This window comes from Sarcophilus harrisii, chromosome 2, assembly GCF_902635505.1.
Source record: "Sarcophilus harrisii chromosome 2, mSarHar1.11, whole genome shotgun sequence".
Taxonomy (NCBI): domain Eukaryota; kingdom Metazoa; phylum Chordata; class Mammalia; order Dasyuromorphia; family Dasyuridae; genus Sarcophilus; species Sarcophilus harrisii.
The window spans coordinates 174,872,921-174,893,799 of NC_045427.1; the positions used below are offsets into that span (position 1 = coordinate 174,872,921).

The 20,879-nt window shown below is 32.4% G+C and overlaps 1 protein-coding gene across 2 annotated transcripts in view; it reads left to right on the top strand.

The window, feature by feature from the left end:
• The window catches only part of CSMD1 (CUB and Sushi multiple domains 1), a 2,563,917-nt gene that overhangs the window by 2,490,703 nt on the left and 52,335 nt on the right, over window positions 1-20,879 (top strand). The window lies entirely within an intron of this gene.

Consider the following 20,879-nt stretch of genomic DNA (forward strand, 5'->3'; position numbering starts at 1 on the left):
ACATAGAAGACACTAGGGGCTCTTTTCTTATGCTTACATCCATATGCTTAAAAAATAAATCTTCTTTTAAAAATAGAAAAAAAATAGCTACTAATTTGAAATCATCAAGGAAATTGAGATTAGTTCAATAGAATGTTGTTTGTTTTGTTTGTTTTTTCAAGATTCTGTGGTACTGTATAGACACAGCTAATAAGAACTTTTTATTTTGACTTAACTGATTTATATAGTTTTTAGAGTATGGAAAACCTTTGTCCAATAGATCATAGTTCTAGCAGGTCAGAGCTATGACTGCATAAAGTTGTAGAGATATAGATCTATACAATTCAATACAGATCTGTACAATTGAAATAGCACTGGGGGAATAGAAGGTAGGAAATGTGTTGTTACTTATGTCCTGCATGTAGATTTTTTGCTCTCCCATTTCAAGAAATGTATGAATAGTTGAATATACTTCTTGATGTTATGTAGGAAAAAATCTAACAGTTCCATACAATCCAATTCTATAGAAGCACAGTGTTGCAGTTGAGTCAGGAATGTTCACTTTAAATTATTTCAGTCATTTACTAGATGTGTGACTTCTATAACAATCAACAAACATTTATGTTTATTTTTTCAAGCTATCCAAATTGTTTTATTAATAAAACAGGTAAAAATTGTTTTATTAATACATAAAACTGCAGATGAAGCTGAGAAGAGTATTCCGTATTTCTTCCCATCTACAAAACACAAAACACTCAAAACCAAGAATTTTGCATTCAGTTAAACTGCTTCAACAAACGTTAGTATATGCCAGGCACTCTACCAAAGATTGGAGAAAAAAAGGAGAATATTTCCATAGCTACACATATATAATCTCTCTATATAAAATACACACAGACTAGATGAAAGTAACCTTAGAAGGAAAAGCTCTAGTAGCTGGGAAGTGCTCCCTATAGGAAAAGATTCTTGAATTTAATCTTAAAGTAAGTCAATAACTCTAAGAAATGTGCGTTAGGAAGCAGAGGAGCCATTGCAAAGGAAGAGATGGGAGATAAAACACCTTGTGTGAACAACTGCAAGTAGGCCAGTGTGAACAGACCAAAGACTACATAGAAAGAATTAACATACAAGAAGATTAGAAAGATAAAAAGTTAGCTTGTTGATTGTGATAGAAGTCACACATTTACTAAGTGACTGATAGTTCAAAGTGATCTGTACTTATCTGTAACATTGTGCTTCTATGGATTTGAATAATTTGGAAATATTATAACTTTACCTGCAAACCACCAAGGAATACAAAGCTATTCATATGATTCTTGGAATGGAAGAACAGAATCTGAAGAATTTGAAATGTCAAACAAAGTTTATATATAATCCTGGAAGTAATAGGGAGTCACTGGAGCTTACTAAGTCTAAATCCATGTTATAATCAGACATTTCCCCTAGAAAAATAACTTTGGCAGAAATAAAGAGGATAGATTGGAGTTAAGAGAGACATGAGGCACGGAGTTAATAATAAAAATAATAAGAAAAAAAGTAGCATTTGTATAGTATCTACTAAAGTGCCTCTATTTACAATATTCCTTTTTCTACTCTGGAGTCTTTGAATGCATTTTTCTTTATTTCCCATTTCCTGCATAAAATACTATTTCTTAGTACTCCCTGTTAGAATCATAATTTACTTCAAGGCTCATATCAGGTATACTTTCTACAGAAGATTTTTTGTGATTGTTGAATTTCCAGATTCCTTAGTGTTTTGTTTCTATATATTTTGTATTTATTTATCTGAGTATATATTGCTTCTTTTAGTAGAATACAAGCTTCTTGAGGGAACATACTATTTGCTTTTTGTCTTTATATAGGCAATTGCTGCCATTGCCTGGAAGATGATAGATACATAGTAAGTGGCAGTTTGAGTTGAATGGAATAGTAGGCATTTAGTAAATGGTATGAAATTTAAATATATAAATATGTATTAATTATTTCTCCTCAAGTAACGTTTCTAAATACTTTTAATCATTTTTCTTATTCTTCCCAGATCTTTTTAGTGGGATAAGAGGGAAAAGAAGAAAGGAAAATAATTACTCTATACCCTGGAAAGTTCCAAGTGCAACTGAATGTCTAGATTAAAATTTTTCATTGATGTATGGTTCCTTATCTCCATATTGAAAGACATACCCATTTATTTATATATGTGTATATATATTTTCCTGCCTCATATTACATTTTTAGAACTTGTTAAAGAGAAACGAGAGAGAACATGTTTTAAGGGGGAATATATTTTAATATATTTTTAGAGGGGAAAATCAATTTTCATCTTTTTTATTTAAAACTAAAAAAACTATGATACTGTGTGTGTGTGTGTGTGAATGCTTACTTCATATAAAAGCAATATGTATTCAAAGTTAGGTCATCAATGTTATCAGGGCAAACTAAAACATTTTTCTGTCTTTCTCTCAACAGAGTAAATTGTGAGAATGCCAGAAGTCATTTCCCATGTTGCCATTGAAAGCTGTAATTGAGCAAAGGCAATCTCTTTCTCTTCTCTTAGATTGATTTATAAGTGGATCCCCAAGGTGATATACAATCAGGGGATTTCCTAAGTATCTATGCCAGCCAATTCAGAATCTTTCTTAGAGAAAAGCCATTTCAGACCTCATCTCCTTTGCCACATAGACGTGTTCAGATCTAAAAATCTAGGACAGGAAGTATAACAGCAAAGGATGAATTATAAATACCTTTCAATTTGGAACACAGTCGAAAGACTTTTGTCTAAAAACAATTATAAGATCATGATATTCATGTGACATAATATATATATGTGTGTGTGTGTATAGCACATGCATAAATGATAGTTAGAAAGTATCACTTTTTTAAACATGTATCAGAACTAGCCTGTGCTGAAGAAAAGCATTATAATAAATTGATTCTTTGAAAATTTTATATATGCTTTGAATATATCATTTCCAGTCTGCCCTCAAATTACATATTTCTATTTTATCTACTTCATTTCATTCAAAATTCAGTCAAAAGTCTTCTAGGGTATCTTTAAGGCAACATATCATATTGAAACAAAAGTCTCTCTGCCTAATTTCTTATTCTACTGTAAGCCTGTCAGGTGATAGTTTCACAAGTGAAGCTATGAAGGTTAAAATCAAACTTCAGGAATCTTCTTCCTTCCCACCCTCAAATAATTAATGTTGAAAGTACAATAGAGAGTGTGTTTATATTATAACAGAAACATATATCAGGTCAACAGAATTAATAACAGCTAATGAATATAGAAATACAGTTTAAAGCCTAGTATCTGTTGTTAAATTGTTGACATTAAATTATGGCTAGTTTTGAATATGAAACTCTATTCTTACTTTGTTTGAATATGATATACTTGGTGAGGAGTAAGAAAATCTAATTTCTAGGCACATTTCTTCCATTCACTGGTTGTGTGACTTGTGGCAATTCCCACCAGCACTCTAATGTTCAAATTTCTCATTTGTAAAAGAACACTGGGCTCTTGCAAATGCTTTTCAGGTCTAAAATGTCCATGACAATATGAATAACTTGCTAGTCTAAATCAGAAGTTTAAGTTTTTCTTAAGATTTTTTTTTCTTTTTTGATGTTTGCAAATGAACATGGAATGTTCATGGCATGAACAAGAATGAAAAGGAAATAAAAACAAATTTGCGTGCCAAATGCTGTAGAAGCACTAGGAATAAAATAGGCAAAAACAAAACAGAGCTATTTCTGCTCAAGCAGCTCATACTCTAATTGGGGAGAGAATATAACATCTATAAAATATTTCACCTGTAAGGCAGATGGGAAATCCCAGAAGTTCTAAAAGTGCAGAAGAAGGACATATGAGAAGACCCAGAATCCTTAGAATACTGAGCTAGTTATCTACAATTATTGTATAATCTCATTGATATGGTTATTCCCTCTGCCCATGCAAATCTTTACTTTAATTTCAGGGACTGAGAAAAAAAATACTTTCCCAGGTGACACTGATGAAATACCTTTTTGAATTTAGCTATGCTGGCCTTAGGATGATGGATATTGAAATCATTTTGTTTTGTAGGAAGTTCCAAAGCTTATATTTCACTAGCATAATCTTTTTAAAAATAATAATAGCCTTTTATTTTTCAAAATCCCTGCAAAGATAATTTTCAACATTCACCATTGTGAAACCTTGTGTTTCAAATTTTTCTCCCTCTTTTTCTCCCCACTTCTTTCCCCATATAATTTAAATAATGCAATATAGATGAAACATATACAATACTTTTAAACATATTTCCACATTTACCATGATGCACAAGAAAAACAAGATCAAAAGGGGGAAAATGAGAAAGAAAAATACAAGCAAATAAGCAACAACAAAAAAGTGAAAATACTATGTTATGATCCACTTTCAGTCCTTATAGACCTCTCTCTGGATGCAGATGGCTCTCTCCATCACAATTCTATTGAAATTAGCCTACATAGCATCATTGTTGAAAAAAGTCGAGTCCATCAAAGTTGATCATCACATAATCTTGGTGCTGTGTTCTTTTGGTTCTACTCAATTTACTTAACATCAGTTCTTGAAAATTTATCCATGCCTTTCTGAAATCATACTGCTAATTATTTCTTGTAGAACAATAATATTTCATAACATTCATCTATCATGACTTATTCCGCCATTCCCTAATTGATGGACATCTATTCAGTTTCTAGTTCCTTGCCACTAAAAAAAAAAAGGACTGCCACAGACATTTTTGAGATGTGGGTCCTTTTCCTTCCTTTATGATCTCTTTGGGATAGCAGCCCAGTGGCAACACTGATGGATCAAAGGGTATGCACAGTTTGATAGTTCTTTGGGCATAGTTCCCAGATATTTTTTTTAACAAATTAATATTAATGTCACTTTTCCTTTTTAAAAAATAGTATATTATATTGAAATATGATATACTTCCTGACTCATTGTGATCATAATTAACATCTCATCAAATCTTCATGATCCCTTTGAAATCAAGTTTGACTTCTTGCATTAGGCCCTATGATTTACTAATTTTATTAATCCCTATTTATTATTATATGAATTTGGTATAAAATTATGAGGCCCTGAGTTTTATTGTTGATTTTCTTCTTGGGTGTGTTCTTTTCCCATTTAATATTGATCCTCTCTTCTGATATTCTGATATATGTTATACATACACTTGTATGTATAATGCTATGATAATTTGCATTTAGAAAGCATTTTGGCCTTGAACAATGCTTTACATAATTCAATATTATTAATCCTTGACATAAGTAAGAATATTACCTAAAAGGTCTTTTGTGCCATTATACCTCACTTTTCCTCTTTTTCCAGTACAGACCTTTTTCTACCACTTAATGTCTTTTTCTTTAATATCATCACATCAGAGTCCATTCACAACGACACCCTTCATCCATGTGATGCCCGCTTCTGTTTGCCCCAGTGACAGATATAGTTCTCAAGAGTTATAGATTTCATTTTCCCATCTAGATATGTAAATAGTTTAACCTTTAAATAATATATTCATTTTCTCCTATTTTCCTTTCTCTCCTTCTTTTGAGTCCTGTGTTTGAAGATTAAAATTTCTATTTAATTCTGTTTTTTTAATAGCAATTATTGAAAATCTCTTACTTCAGTGAAGATTCATTATCTCCTCTGAGATATGATGCTGAGTTCACTGGGTAGTTAATTCTTAGTTGTAACCCTAGATCCTTTGCTTTCCAGAATATGATATTTCAGGCCCTCTAATCCTATATTGTAGAGAAGCTGACAAATCCTGAGTAATCCTGATTATTGCTCCTTGATATTTGAATTGTTTTTGTCTGGCAGTTTGCAGTATTTTTTCCTTGAGTTTGTAGCTCTGGTGTTTCACAACAATGTTTCTTAGAATTTTCCTTGTGAGATCTCTTTTCAAAGATGATTAATGAATTCTTTCAATGAATATTTTCCCCTCTGAAATATTTACTTATTTTTAATTTTTTTTACTTATTTTATTCACTTTCAATGGACATATTTCACTCTTAGCTAAAATTTGATCATGCCTCTTTTTTTCTCATATAATGAATTCTTAGCCAGTAATTCAATTTCAGAGTATTCTTTTCTCTTCTGAATACCTTTTTGAATAAGTAATAATGAAATACACTTATCATTATCATAGGATGCTGTTTTGTTGTTAATTTTTTTTTTATTTTTAAGATAGCTTAGATGACAGAAAATAGAGCACTGGACTTAAAAGCAGTAAACTGGAATTCAAATTTATCCCCAAACACTTATAAGCTGAGAGACCATGGTTAAATCATGTAATCCTTCTTACACTCAGTTTTTTTCATCTGTAAAATGGGGACAATTATAGTACCTGCCTATCAGGGTTATTGTGAGGATGAAGTAAAATTATATTTGTTACATGATTTGCAAACCTTGAAGTATTATATAAATAGCTAGCATTTGTGTAACTTGTATGTGTGTGTATATATATATATTGTTGCTGCTTTTTGTTTTTATTTTGTGCATTTTTTAGTGTGTGTTTGTGTGTGTGTGTGTGTGTGTGTGTGTGTGTATGTGTGTGTGTGTTTCTAAGTTTCCTCTTATGGCATCCCCATATGAATCACCAGAGTTAGGTATATTCTACAAGTTTTTAAAGACTCTCTACTTTATCTCAGGTATATAGTCTCCAAAGACAAGAATATTTCTTGCCAAGTCAACAAATCATACACCTTGGAAACACTTGTTAATAAGTCACCAATCACAATTACTCATACCTATATTCTGTGATTAATACTAGATAACATCTATCCAGATGGAAACTTGGCATCAAGGTAATAAATGTTTTCATCTAAGATAGCCTAATTGTCCTATTAAAGTAAAATGCCTTATTCCTAACATTAAAAAAGTGCTCATTGTTCCCATTTCTTGCCTTTCATTTCCTAGGTCATATTCTTCTGCCATATAAACTACAAAATATAATTTAAAATTCCTCTCTAATTCTTTATTTTTTAATTTGTAAATTGAACTTTATGCTGTGTTGGCATGGCCTGTGCTAATCTATGCTCCAACCCAGTCCTAGTACAGCATCCCTTTCCTGCCAACCTTCTAAGTTGTCTTGGAATGGAAAATTTTCAAAATCCATTTTGTGGATTCTGTCATTCTTGGATTATGGGTCTACCTGCTCCTTCTCTAGTTATTTAACTTGATTTAAAAATCTAAAATTTTAGATTTTAAACAACAACTGTTGTTGTTGCTTATTTTGGAAGCAATAGCAACAGTATCATAGCACTTTAATATTTTCTTTTTAAAATTTATTTCTCTAATACACATTGTTTTATGAATCATTTTGGGAGAAAAAAATCAGAAGAGGAAAAAACCCTGAGAGAGGAAAAAAACAGAAAAAAAGAGGTGAACATAGTATGATTTTCATTCAATCTCCATCATTCTTTTTCTGGATGCAGATGGCATATTCTATACAAAGTTTATTAGGATTTCTTTGGATCACTGAATCACTGAGAAGAACCAATTCTTTCATAGTTGATCATCATAGATTCTTTTTTTAAATTGTTTTTAATGAATACTTTATTATTATTATTATTATTATAGCTTTTTATTTACAAGATATATGCATAGGTAATTTTTCAGCATTGACAGTTGCAAATGCTTTTGTTACAATTTTTTCCCTCCTTCCCCCTTCCCCCAGATGGCAGGTTAACCAATACATGTTAAATATGTTAAAGTATAAGTTAAATACAATAGATGTATACAGATCATCACAGATTCTTGCTGTTATTGTCTACAATGTATTTCTGGTTCTGCTTGTTTTGCTCAGCATCAGTTTGCGTAAATCTTTCAAGTTCTTTCTAAAGTCAGCTTGTTCATCATTTTTTATAGAAAATAATATTCCATTCATATTCACCTTCCTATAATATGACTTATTCATCCATTCCCCAATTGATAGGTATCTATTAATTTTCCAATTCTTTGCTACCACGAAAAGAGATGCTGCAAACATTTTTGCACTTGTGGGTTCTTTTCCCTCCTTTTGGATTTTCCCAGTGATGGCACTCATGGGTCAAAGGATATGCATAATAAGAGAGTCCTTTGGGCACAGATCCAGATTGCTCTCCAGAGTGGCTATATCAGTTCACAACTCCACCAATAATGCATTAGGGTCCTAGTTTCCCCATTTTGCTGCAACATTTACCGTTATCTTTTCCTGTCATCTTAGCCGATCTTAGAGATCTGAGGTGGTACCTCAGAGTTGTTTAAATTTGCCTTTCTCTAATCAATAGTGATTTAGAGCATTTTATATGATTATAGATGACTTTAATTTTGTCTTCTGAAAGTTGTTCATATTCTTTGACCATTTATCAATTGAGAAATGACTTCTATTCTTATATATTTAACACAATTCTTTAAATATTTTAGAAATGAAACTTTTATCAGAACCACTTGCTATGAAAAAATTTTCCCCCATTTTGTACTTCTCTTTCAATCTTGTTTCTATTAGTTTTGTTTGTGTAAAATCTTTTTAATTTAATGTAACCAAGCACTTTAATATTTTCAAAGCATTATTAAACATCTCATTTAATCCTTATACCTCAGGAAGGTAAGTCTTATTGACTGTCTTTATAGTATAGATAAGGAAAATGAGACAATATTAATTTAAGTGATGCCAAAGGTCACACTGCTAATGGGTTTCTCAGTAATTATTTGATTGCAGATCTTGCAGGATTGGAGACCAACACTTTATCCACTCTACCAGAATTAGAATAAAAGAGGAAAAACATGAGAAAGAAAAAAAATAAAAAAACTAATTAAAAAAGTGATAATAGTATGCTTTGATATAAACATTCTATAGTTCTTTCTCTGGATGTAGAAAGCATTGTCCATCTCAAGTCATTTGTAATTGTCTTGAATCACAGTATTGCTGAGAAGATATGTCTATCATTGTTTATCTTCACATAATGTTGCCGTTACTATGTACAATATTATCCTGGTTCTGCTCACTTCACTCTGCATCAATTTTTGTCTTTCCAGTTTTTTTCTGAAATTTACCTGCTCAATATTTCTTATAAAACAAAAGTATTCCATTACATTTACATACCACACATGTTCTGCCATTCCCCAATTGATGAAAATACTCTTGATTTCCCATTCTTTGCTCCTATAAAAGTGCTGCTATAAATCTATTTGTACATGTGCATCCTTTTCAATGGATTCCTTTTTTGTAATATAGAGAAAAGCAGCTACCATCTCTAAAAGAGGAGAAAGAAGGAAGGGGGACTAAAAGGAAGGTTGATGGTATTTTCTGGTAATTAGCCGCACCAATCACACACCTTAACCAGGAAGCTGCCTCAACTACAGAGCCAAGGCTAATTTCACTGGGTTCCTTCAAAAGAAGAAAATAAAAAATTCTGAGCCAATTTTGACAGTTATCTCAGATATTTTATTTGTTTGGCTTGCCAATTTTTTTTTTAATTTCCTGAAGATTTCTTTCTTTTAGGAGAAAAAAAGTCATTTACCAAATTTAGAATCAGAGCTCATGCATTTCAATACCATTCAGCTACTTCTTCTGTGAGCAAATGTCTTCCCTGCTCTACACCTCAGCTTTCTTATGTGGAAAATGAAGGAACTGAAGAGTACAATCTCAGCAATATGTTCTTGTTCAAAATTGTTCCTATGACTTTGTAAAATTTCTTTTCCTCAGACTTTTGGCCTTTGGGACTTCTTGGTTCTTATATGTCCACTCTGTCTCTTGCCTTGAATCTTGATATTTAACAGCCCTTATTGGGTGACAGGATTGTAGATTTAGAGTTCAGAAAGACTCAAGAGGTCATTATGTCCAAACCATTCATCTTACAGATAAGGAAACCAAAGCTAAGAGAATGGCTTTCCCAATGTCATACTTGTGTTAGAGCCAAGATTCAAACTTATATCATTAGATCACAGGCTCATGAAGTCTACTAACTAACTGCAAGTTCAATGAATTTCCACTCTAACACACTATCTGCCTCCCAGGACCATTATAAACTCCACAAGGAGAAAAGGGAGTGTCTTATTCATTTTTATTCCTAATGGCTAATTCAATGTCCCCTACCAAGTAGACACCAATAATAGTTATTTTTCAAATTCTGTTCTGGCATGGCAGAAAATGTGATAAAGTATAAGTTATCCTAATCTGCTAATGCATTGCTTTGGATTTGAGAGTACAGTCAGGGAGCAGTCTATTTATATTCCTCACTACATGTTTCTGTGACACATTAGGAGAAAATCAGCTGTGTCTATAAGATTGGGTAGGTTAGAGAGAGGAAAAAGGTGGTGGGAGGTATAGAATCATTTAGAGATGGAATAAATTGGTGCATTTGAACGTGACAGGACAGAATAAGGACTCATCCTCTGAAATGTTTCATCTATCAACTTGTATGTTCTGCTATAATGAGAGCAGGTTCCCTGCCAAAGTGTTTTATCAGTATCGACAGAACAGTCTGTCAGTTTTTGCTGTCTTCCTTGCTTTATGTATGTTCTAGATGAGGCAGTCATCAATTGAATTCTACCTGACTGACATCTGTCAACCGCTTATGAATTTCAAGTAATGATGAGTCAAGGCATTTTTGCTCTCCAGTAATGATGAAGTCAGTGAAGAGGATGACACCTGCTCAGACCAAGCCATTACCTGGTGGATTTTGACTTCATTAAATGAATCCAACACTTCAATATTGGTTTGAGATGCTGTGGTAAAGTCTAAAGCAACATGGTTGAAAGGGATAGCTTCAGAGCATAGGCATAAGACTTTAACCATGTAATACATTTCTTTTATTATAATTATTATTTTATGGCTCATTTTTGTTTCAATACCTTGATCAGATCCTAGTAATCTTCACCATCACCCTCATCCTAAATTCCCCATAAGCAAGATCCCAGAAAAGTTAGGCAAGACCAATTAATGACTAATTGCAGCTGATAGATAAGATATGTCAGGAGTCCTACATTTAAAAATCTATCATTAACATCATCTATTAAATGAAACTTTTTCTGGAGAAACCTTTCATTGAATTCATTTTAGAGGAATGGCATGCTTATATAAAAGACCCATAGGAATAAAGGTGGGCCCCTTATGTGTGAAAAAGGACATTACTGAATTATAAATGGTAGCTGCTTGGTCTAAAACAGGGATTCTTCACCTGGGGCCTATGGACTTCTTTCCATGATTATAATTTGAGAGGTTTGGGATGTGAATTAGGGAAAATTTAAATTTATTTTTTACTACCCTCTAACTAAAATTTAACATTTTTTTCAATTCTCTAAAACAAAACAAAATCCAAAAAAAAATTTTTTTTTTGAAAAGAATCTCATATATTTCATCAGACAGCTAAAGGGGTTAAGAACCCCTACCTGTTATGGGCCAAAACTCTGAACTTGAAATAAGGATTCTTCCAAGGTGGTAATTCAGTGGAATTGATGAGATAATGGTTATCTAGTTTAGCATGGTGATTAATAATTCTCTAAATTCAGTATGATTGATTTAATCTTACAACAAATAATGGTTTTATCCTCAGTGTGGTACATATAATCTAGAAGCCTCAGCCAGATTCAGAGCTAGGGAAGACAAGCAGACTGGAGGTTGAAGCACAAGCCTTTGGACTTCAATTCCATCTACAGTCAGGCTCCTGGTGTCTGCCTGTCTTTCTGCATTTTCTCTACTGAAACCAAGACTCCAGAAGGCCTTTAAGAAAGCTAACCAGGCCCCGACTTTCAAAGAGATAATAAAGGATTTGGATTTTAACCCCTGGTTACTTTCATGGTGATTACTCAACTGAAAGGAAGGCTGCTCCAAGACCTCCAGGAAAACCAAACTAAGGACACTACACCTACCTGAAAGCCTTTTTACTTATGTCATTTATTAATACTTAATTAAAATTATGACAAAAGAAGAAATGTTTATCAGATTTATCTCTCTTGTGCACTTTGCCATCTGTACCACCTGCCTTTACTATTTATCCTTTGCATTGACCATGAGGCTTTCCCATTCACTCTGCATCTAAACTACTTGTAGAATATAAAACACTCCTTCAAAGTATTGATTATTTTGATTTTCTAATGCTATTCTCTGCACTAAATGATTTGCAAGTAATAAACTTTTAATAACTGATTCTTCTTTATTTATTAGGACCATAACGCCATCTTAGAAGAGACCTTAGAAGTCATCTAGTACAACCCCATCATTTTATAAATAAGGAAATTGAGTCCTAGAGTATTCCAAATATTTATCACGCTATTAAATCAAAATATAGTTTGACAATGAAATACAGAGACAGGTGGGGTTTTTTTTGGCAATGCTACATTTTGTTTTACAGATACATTCAGGATTTTGGCAGGGAAATTTTAATATGTGATTGATAATTTTGTTACTTTTTATGACTTAAAATTCAGCAAAAAAGCAAAAGGCATTTTGTCAAATACTTATTGAATACTTCCTATGAATGGAAATTATTGGGAAGATATAACAATGAATGTCCCCATCCTCATTGAGCTTAAAATAAGAAAAGTATACAGATAACATAATTAGAATGTTAACAAGTGCATAGATGAAAGAGTTGAATGGCTTTCAGTTGTTCCTAAGTGAGATTACCATTTCTCTTAAGAGAAGTATTAAGACTCTTGCATAGAGAACAGATTTACTTTGGTGCTTGACCTCTGTGATGTGTGGCTAGATTGTTGAGCTTAATGCTGAACATGCAGACATGAGAAAAGCATGTCGAAGTCAAAGGGACATTAGTTGATGTTTGTAATGCGATGACAGAGAGTATTTGCCAATGTGAGACAGTGATAAGCTTTCATTTAGGATTTAGAACTTTATTTGGGTCTTGAAGAATGAAAAACATTTTAAAAAGGAACAATAGAGGCAGCTACGGTATAGTGGATGTTGTGGGACAAGAAATCAGAAAAAAACTTGAGTTTTTCTCCTCAGATACTTTTTTTCCCTGAGACAAATGGCATCAAATTGCCCAAAGTCCCACAGCTAGGAAGTGTTAAATGTCTCAAGTCAGATTTGAACTCAAGTCCTCCTGACTTTAGGGCTGATGCTCTATCCACTGTGCCATCTAGGTGCCCCTCTTCAGATATTTATTAACTGTGGGATTCTGGATAACTCTCTAGACCTGTTTCCACAAATGTGTACATAAAAATCATCCATCTCATAAGATTACTCTGATAATTGTGAATTAATAGATAAAGATGCTTTTGCAAACCTTAAGGCACTAAATAAAATGTAATAATAGTTTTGCTGTTGGTGGTAGTGTATTATAGGACAGTGCCTTGTTGATACTTTCACCTAGATGAATGCTTTTTAGAAAATATTATACACTAGAGGATTTTGCATTGTATATTAATTCATAAGTGAAGCATTAAGCTACAGCTTCAAGAAAGAGTTTACACTGAATATAGAGCATCATAAGTATTTTCCATTACTGTCAAAAGTCTATGAAAAAGAAAAGTTATGAAAATTATACCTAAACATACAGCCAGCTAAAGTGTAAGAAAAAAATCAGATTAGTATATTACATTCCTACTGTAAATGTTTTTAAAATATAGACCAATGAATTTTTTTAAATTTTCATTTCATAAAAGCTTCTTTCTAGTTCAAGTTCTTATTACCTCCCTCCTGGATTATTTTGAAAGCCCCCTAATTAGCTTCTGTTTCCGGGCCTTTCCCCTTGTAATCCTATATAGAATCCAAACTCCTAAAAAAGAGATGACTAAGTCAGAGGTTTTCAGAGGCTTTTTTCCCTATAATGAAAATACAGAATCATTGGGCTGGCATTTAGACCCTTCTGAGCTCTGGCATCCATCTACCTTTCTAATTTAATTTCTTATTACCACCTTTTATGTACTACATATTGCACTCCTACTGTTTTGCTGCTTGGTTACTGTACATATTTTTTAAGCTCTTAACAATGTGTCTTTGTGTAAGAAGTTGGACACATCTAGAATAAACCCTCTTTGCACTTATTTGTCATAGAACCTTTAACTTCTTTGAAAACATAGCTCAACCAAAGGATTATCAAACTGTGCATACCCTTTGATCCAAAAGTGTTTCTACTGGACTTATATCCCAAAGAGATCTTAAAAGGAGTGAAAGGGACTCACATGAGCAAAAATGTTTGTGGCAGAAAACTGGAAATTGAGTGGATGCCCTTCAGTTGGAGAATGGCTGAATAAGTTATGGTATATGAATGTTATGGAATATCATATTTATATAATACAATATAACATAATATAATATGATATAATAAATAAGAAACGACTAGCAGGATGATTTCAGAGAGGCCTGGAGAGACTAACATGAACTGACGCTAAATGAAATGAACAGAACCAGGAGATCATTATACATGGCAACAATAAGATTATAAGAGGATCAATTCTGATGGATGTGGCTCTACTTCCAATAGACATGTAATGGAGAGAGCTATGTACACCCACGGAGAGGACTGTGGGAATTGAGGATGGATCACAACATAGTATTTTCATTCTTTTTTGTTGTGGTTTGCTTGAATTTTATTTTTTCTCATTTCTTTTACATTTTGATTTGATTTTTCTTGTGCAGCAAGATAATTGTATAAATACATTAGCCTATATTGGATCTAACATATTTTTACTATGTTTAACCTATATTGGATTACGTGCTATCTAAGGGAGGGAGTGGTGGGAGCAAGGATGGGGAAATGGGAGCACAAAGTTTTTCAAGGGTCAGTGTTGAAAAATTATCCTTACATGTGTTTTGAAAATTAAAAAAAAAAACCTTCAATAAAAAAAGAAAACAAAGTTCAAATTCTATCTCCTAAATTAGGCCTTTAAAAATATTATTTTATTTCTTTATTTTAAATTTAAATAGAAATAGGAAAAGGAAAAATTCCATATGAATAGCAGAACATGATAGGATTCAAAATACAAATCAATACTTTTTTTTATTATTCACTGTCTTTTCTCTCATTTTCTCTTTATTTATATATTTATTTTAAATTTGGGAGAGAAAAATCAGAGCAAAAGGGAAAAATCATGTGAGAATAAAAACAAAAAGGAAAAAAGAAATGAACATAGCATATATTGATTTATATTCAGTCTTCATAGTTCTTTTTCTGGATACAGATGGCAATATAATATTCCATTCTTTTTATATATCACAACTCATTCAGCCATTCCCCAATTAATGGGGGATCTACTCATTTTCCAATTCTTTGTTACTACAAAAAGAGCTGCTACAAAATTTTTGCACATGTGGGTCCTTTTCCCTCCTTTATAATTTCCTTAGGATACAGACCCAGTAGTGACACTGCTGGATCAAGGATTATGCACAGTTTTATAACCCATTAGACATAGTTCCAGATTGCTTTACGGAATGGTTGGATGATTTCACAATTCCACCATCAATGCTTTAGGGTCCCAATTTTCCCACATCCTTTCCAACATTTATTATTATCTTTTCTTTCATCTTAGCCAATCTGAGGGCCATGAGATGGTACCTCAGAGTTGTTATAATTTGCATTTCTCTAATTTTTTCATATGATTATAGGTGGCTTTAATTTCATCATTGGAAAATTATTCATATCCTTTGACTATTTATCAATTGGGGAATGACTTGTAGTCTTATAAATTTGACACAGTTTTTTATATATTTTAGAAATGAGATCTATATCAGAAACATTGCTTACAAAGATTTTTGTCTTGTTTCTGTTGGTTTTGTTTGTGCAAAAAACTTTTTTAATTTAATGTAATCAAAGTCGTCCATTTTGTCTTTCATAATGTTCTCTAGTTCTTTGGTTATAAATTATTCCTTTCTCCAAAGGTCTGATGAGTAAATTATACCTTGATCTTTTAATTTTTTATGTTGTCATCCTTTGTACCTAAATCATGTACTCATTTTGATCTTACTTTGTTATGTGGTGTGAGGTATAAGTCTTTGTCAAATTTCTAACATTATTTTCCAGTTTTCACAGCAATTTTTTAAATCAAATAATGAGTTATTATTTCAAAAGCTGGAGTTTGGGGTTTTGTCAAATACTATATTACTATAGACCTTGACTATTGTGTCATAGTTATCTGATCTATTCCGCTGATCCACCATTCTCTTTCTTAGTCTGTACAAAGTGGTTTTGATATTGAAGCAATACTTTCTTGAGTCCTCCCATATCTCCTGAAGACTTTCCACGTTCATGTTCATAGCTTCCATGACACTGTCCCTCCATTTCACACTCTGCTATCCCCTTCAGCTTTTGCCTTAAATTTCCCCCAGCATCAAGCTCATTTTTAGTGAGCCCTCCCATCTTATTATGTAGCCAATATTATTAAGCTTAACTTTACAATTTGTCTTTCCAATAAGTAAATTATTTAAGTTTTAACTGATTTGATCTCCTTGCTGTCCAAAGGACTCTGAAAAATCTTCAACATCACAATATGAAAACATTGATTCTTAGCATTTAGCTTTCTTTATGGTCCAGCTCTCACAATTCTTTATTACTCCTGGAAAAAACTATAGTTTTAACTATACAATTCTTTATTGGCTAATTGATGTCTGTATATGCTGTCCAGATTTATTATAGCTTTCCTACCATGGAGCAAAGAAATGTCTTTCTTTTAAATAGTATCTTAATTTCATGTTTTTTTTATTGTTTTCTTTTCCTTTTAAAGATAGGAAAACATTGTTAATTTCTCTCTTCCTGAAGATTCAGTCAATAGCAATCAGGATTTTTTAAAATCAATTTCTGTACCAAAAGTATGGGAATTGAAAAAATACTATATAAATGTTAAGACTTATATTAAAATAATATATTCTAGATCAATGACTCTGGAGTTAGGAGAAACATGGATTCCATCTTAGCCTTAATATAACAGTTGTCAGTGTATCCCATGATTAGGTCATGGTGTCACTCACCAAATAAACAATATAAATATAGTTAGCTTAAGTTTTATTATGCTCAGAGTGCAGACAATCTTCTGTTCAGAGTGCTGGCTACCAATGAGGGAGCCCATATCACTAGCTTCAGCATCTTTATATAGAAGTTAAATACATATGCAACATAGAAAATTAGAATTTTATAGAAGATAGTAAAGGAAGATAAGGATGTACACATTTGGCAACAAATAGCAAAAGGGGAAATAAGAATACCTGGTAATTGTTCAAAACTGGATCTTTGATTTACTTTTTAATCTTTGTTTTTCAGGTGGTATGATCTAGTTTCTAGAAACAATGTATGAAACTCAAAACAGAGCCTGGAGAAGTGTCCTCTTCTTATCATAATGGCATCAAAAAGCCTGAGTTGATTTCTTCGCCATTACAATCTTTCTCTTATCATACTGTGTCAAGAACTCTGAGCCAGTTTCTCTTGTCATATTGCTAAAGCATTTTTGATATGTTCTCATAGGCTAGATATTTAACTTCTCTGGGTCTCAATTTCCTTCTCTACAAAATAGGAATAATAATTCTGAATCACAAATTCACTTTTATTAGTGTGCTCCAGATTATAATGTTCTCTTTTGTCAATCTTAGAAGATGGATCTCTTGATTCTTAGTCATTAATCATTTTTCATCTTTTATCTAAAGAACACATTACCCCAAAAGTCCTATTCTGCTGTTTCATCATGGGATGGAGCAATCCTAGGATGTGTCGAAGGCTTTGCTTGAGCAACATTAGCTGTAGCAGGTTTTATCAACTAGAATTTGAAATAATAGTATGAATTGAACCAAACTGAATTAGGATACATAAGGAAAATAGTTAAGAAATGTTTCCTATCCTTATGGATTAGGTCAATGAAGGAAGATGAAAATTCTAAAAATACACAGAGAAATGAAAATGTAAAATAAATATACTATAAAATGGAAGTATATTATAAGTTGCATAAAGATCAGCATGGTAAAAGTATAAGAGAATCTGAGCTCTTTTTTCACTGTGTAGTGATAATTGAATGAAAGCATTGTCTATTAATGTAGGTCTTTTCATCACCTGGTCTAATAGAGAAATGGGAGCCAACAAGTAAAATATAAATGGAAAATGGTGTATTTTTTTTTACTATAGTTTACATTCAGATAAATAGACACACTACTGTGATCAGAGTTAATGATTAAATTAATGATAATAATTATGCTATTTTCTTCTGTGTATTGTCCAGCCTAAAATCCCACCCCCAAGTCATGGGTGAATCATGAATAGAATTTCATCTCAATTTTCTGAGATAGAAGGGTCTATGAGACTTTTATTAGCAAAGTACTTTGCAAATCTCACATGAACTTTTTATATATGCTATTTATTATTATTAATATTATTGCTTTCCTTTTCCCTCACTAGCATTTATACTTTAATGAAGTCTCATATATGTCTTAAGTCAAAGGCCTAAGTAATGTGAGAATTTCAAGTGCTGGGAATAGTAAGAGAGAGGCACTATTTGGGAAATAGAGGTATTATTCCTCTTTCACTTCCCATCTTTTCACACAGTGTACTGTACATAGCAGTCAGTCTCCCTGTATTGTTGCTTATAAAGAGGCCCTCTAAGAGGAAATATATAAATGTATTCAACAAGTCCCTTGATGTTCATGTAGGGATAAAAGGATCCTTGTCTTTGTGTGAATGTGCTACATATCAGTGTTGTTCTTTTCTAATTCAAGGCATGTAGTTCTAAGAGTGAGCATGTATATAAACATTCTTCTAGACTTCCTTTCTGTACCATTCTTTGGACTTATGGGTATTTTTGCTTTAATATGTATTGTCCATCCTAAGTGATATTCCTAGATATTTGGATCTCAAAATAAAACTGTAGGAAAAAAAATCTTTCTCTTTGTCAGTTGTAAAATTGCCAAATTCCAGCCCCTCTTCAATGAAGGGACTAAGATTTAACAGTGTTTGGAGATATGAAAAGGAAATGGAGCTAGAGATTGTCTATTTGTCTGTTTTCATCTTTTGCAATTGTGTTTTTAAAAAAACAGAGATAATATGAATATTAAATTTCCCATAAGTTAAATAACTTATCTTCCTATATTGAAAGAAAGTTTAGTTAAGAAAAATATTAGATATTAGTGCAATGTTTAATGAATGGTAGAAATCCTGGCAGGACTCTGTAATTAGTGTAGTAGATAAAACACTGCTCTTGGAATCAGGAAGATCTTAGTTCAAATCCTGCCTCAAGACACTTAGTAGCTATACAACCTTGGGCAAATTTATCTCTTTCAGTTTCGTTTTCCATATTTATAAAATAGTTATAATGAAAGCACCTTGCTCACATGGTTGTTGTAAAGATCAAGTGAGATAACGTGTAAAACTTCACAAACCAAAAAATGCTATTTTAAATGCCATCTGTTATTTGCTCAATATAATTCCTTTCATTTTTAGAAGAACATGAAAATAATTGCTAAGAAGCTAATACTGAAGACTGATTCTTTAACTTTTAAATGTGACTGATTTACATCCATGTAACCAGGAACCAAGATAGTTGAGATGGAAGGGTAAGAGAGAAGCTATGTCTAATATCTCTTAATGTGAGACAGATTGAGGATTTCTGCAAGAAGATGTCAGGCCTTTATAAGGGCTGAACTCTAAAGGGACTTAAATGTTGTAGTTATAGAGCTAAGTGTGAATAATGATAAGAGAATCATGTAAGATCTTTTCTTGGCAGAAAAGTGTGGTTCTTGGGAGTCTGTTAAATGGATTACTTTTCCCACATGAATGTGTATGTGTATATATGTGTGTAAAATATAATTTCATCATATATCCCATGTATCAGTTTATGCTCTAAACTGACTAGAGTGATGGACATAAAATGCATAAAGTGTTGGACAGAAATAATTCACTGTCATTTGGTCAATGATATCTGGGTCCGTGCTGGTAATAATTCAATTCTTTTAAGCCAAACCATGGCCAAATTTGTGGCATTGTGATTTACTGTATAGATTAATGGACTTGGGAGTCAGAAAGACTTGCATTCAAAGTCTTCCTCCAATACTCTGAGCATCAGTTTTCTCATGAATAAAATGGAGAGAAAAATATGTGCAACACTACCTCATAGGGCCATTGTGAGGATCAAATAATATAGAGGAAATAAATGTTTATTAAGCACTCACTGTGTTCCAGCCATTGGGCTAAATGCTTCATAAATGTTATCTTGTTTAATCTTTATGACAAACCTGTGAGGCAGGTGTTGTTATTATGCACATTTTATAGTTTAGAAAACTGAGTCAGCAGAAGTGAAGTGAATTGCCAAAGATCACAGAGCTAGTAAATGTCTGAGGTTTGATTTGAACTTAGATCTTTGGACTTCAGGGAATACCTGACAATGGGAGTCTGGCTCCATTGCTCTTTACTTGAGATTATGCAAATTTTTCAGGATACTATCTATGTTAGCTGTTATTTATATTACTAAACTGGAATGTTAATTTATTCAATTTCTTTCCTTTGACCACTTATACTTTCTAAAAGGGGTAGTCAGTTGGCTATAAGCTAGGACCATACCAATGGTGGAAGTAACTGATTAGTTCTTTATAAATGATTATTTTACTAAATAGAACAAGTATTTTCTTCGTATATAGAAAAAGATATCATCTATTTACTCATAAATAGAAAGCAGAGAACCAGGGTAATAAAGTATTCAGATTAGACAAAAAACTTCCTACATCCTACAGTTGACATAAATTTGTCAATTGAAGTATATTAAGTATGGTTGGACATGATGATAATTTAAAATTTAACTGAAATTGAATTTAAAATTGTGCTAGAAGTTCCATTCTTAGCATAGAAAATTGAATGCTTTCAACTCTGGCAGACTGAAAATGAAAGATTTCTATCTCATTCACTATTCTATAGGTGTTTAATGAAACCCTAATCTGTGGCAAGTGTCATGTTACACATTGAAAAGA